Source organism: Notolepis coatsorum, assembly GCF_963971535.1.
Source record: "Notolepis coatsorum genome assembly, chromosome: 14".
Classification (NCBI taxonomy): Eukaryota; Metazoa; Chordata; class Actinopteri; order Aulopiformes; family Paralepididae; genus Notolepis; species Notolepis coatsorum.
Genome location: NC_140178.1, coordinates 8549073 through 8551661, shown reverse-complemented (window position 1 = coordinate 8551661; position 2589 = coordinate 8549073).

The following is a 2589-nucleotide window of genomic DNA, read 5'->3' as shown; positions in this document are numbered from 1 at the left end:
GGGAGAGAGAGAGAGAGGGGGGGGAGACAGAGAGGGAGGGAGACGGGGGTGGATCAGAGAGACAGAGGGATCAGACAGGCTGTGGGGGAGGAGGAGGGGCAGGGGGGTAGATTTATGGATTTTCCCCCCAAACACACACAGTTGTCTCCCGCTCCTGTGAATCACTCGTACCCGCCTGTGATGTTACAACAACATGGCTCTTTATTCAAGCCGCACTCAAGGAGACGATACGAACGGCAACTTGTACAACAAGTCATTGTATAGATTTTATTTTTTATTATCTCCCTTTGATATATGAAGCTTCGGTCAGGTCGAGGTTCAGCCCAGTAGACCTAACCCACTCGTTATTCTCGCTCTGTGCTCGGCATGAAACACACATAAGCTAAGGTAGAAAGATATATGTAAAACACATTGCTAAGATAGAGAGATATAGGTAAAACACATTGCACACACAACACACACACTGTACACGCTCACACACTAGCAGCCACTTTAACATGAGCACACACACACACTCATGCTGCACACGCTCACACTTATGGTCACTTTACAAAAGGAAAGGTCACTTTAAGAATAGTATAGTATAACTCGGGATTGTATAATATAGCATTGTATAGCAGTGTACATAAAGACCCAGTGCCTCATCCGTAGCTAACAGTGTATTGCACTACCACAGGACCTAGCATGTCCTACCATGCTCTGTAAATAACGCGTGTACATATACCGATATGCCCTACTTTGATTACTGTATTATTGCACAATGTCGTTCTATTGGATTCTATTATATTATTATATATTATTATTATTATTATTATTATTATTATTATTATTGTATTATGCACAAATACACACAATCGTTGCGGGCAAGACCCCCCCGCATGTCATTGTATACTTGTATGCCGTGACAAGACAAATAAAACTCTTGACTTGACTTGACTTGATTGCTAAGGTATAAAGATATATGTAAAACACATTGCTAAGGTATAAAGACAGGTAAAACACATTGCTAAGGTATAAAGACAGGTAAAACACATTGCTACGGTAGAAATAGAGTTAAACACATTGCTAAGGTATAAAGACAGGTAAAACACATTGCTACGGTAGAAATAGAGTTAAAACACATTACTAAGGTATAAAGACAGTTAAAACACATTGCTAAGGTATAAAGACAGTTAAAGCACATTACTAAGGTATAAAGACAGTTAAACACATTGCTAAGGTAAGAAGACAGGTAAAACACATTACTACGGTAGAAAGAGAGTTAAAACACATTGCTAAGGTATAAAGACAGTTAAAGCACATTACTAAGGTAAGAAGACAGGTAAAACACATTACTAAGGTAAAAAGACAGTTAAAACACATTGCTAAGGTAGAAAGAGAGTTAAAACACATTGCTAAGGTAAGAAGACAGTTAAAACACATTGCCCAGCAGACCTAACCCATGCAGTCATTATTCTCTCCTCTGAGCTTGTATCTCCAGAGTGTCTATTGAGCCGTACTACTGTATTGTACCCATTCTGCAATCTGTTAATATACAATTTTCAATCAATCAATCCATATCTGCGTACGGAAATACGAGTGAGCGCTTCATCATATACATACAGTACAGAGCATGGAACGGGAGAGTATAGGTACTCTCTCCAGCACATCTATGTTATGACATTATCACCGCGTAGACTAGAATAAGGTTCCGTTTCAGCCATACATCACTTCGGGGGGATTCCCATCTGATACTGAGTCGTGCGAAGGGGGGGGGGGGGGGGGGGGGGGGGTTTAAGGCGTGGCGTTATATATAACTCCTATTCTCCCGTCACTCACATCATCCAAACGCCAGGATTCTCACACCTTTCTCTGCGAGGAACAGAGGCAGACGACCTTAGAGTCTCTCGTTTTTAGTTTGTGGAGGCACGGTTAACCCTTTCACTGTGACAACACGCATGTTAGCCCTTTCACTGCCACACAACAGCAGGTTGGCCCTTTCACTGCCACACTACAGAAGGTTAACCCTTTACTATCACACTACCGACGGTTACCGTCGGTAGTGTGATAGTAAAGGGTTAACCTTCTGTAGTGTGGCAGTGAAAGGGTTAAGTTATTACGTCCCTCGAGTTTGCTCTGAACACGGTTAAATCTGCATTTTGCTACGATGCCCCTCTAGCTCATGGAATGAACTCCAACAACAGTCCTTTAAACGCTCGAGATTCTCCCATCTGTTGCAGAGTTTAACACCTCGATCTCCCAACCTTTTGTCGATCAAGTTGTACGTGTTTTACTTGATTTGTTATCCTTACTCTGCTAATTGTTATGATTGTACTGTATATATGCTGTGTGATTTGATATGCCTTTTTTTTTTTTTTTTTTTGCTTAACTCTGTGTATGTTTTGCTTAACTCTGTATGACGCACTCGACGTGACTGAACACGAGGGAGACCTCCGTTGCCTTTCGAGTTTAACCCTTTCACTACCACACGACAGACGGTTAACCCTTTCACTGTGACAATACAGAAGGGTAACCCTTTCACTACCATGCGACACAGGGTTAACCCTTTCACAACCACACTACATAGGGTTAACCCTTTCACTACCACAC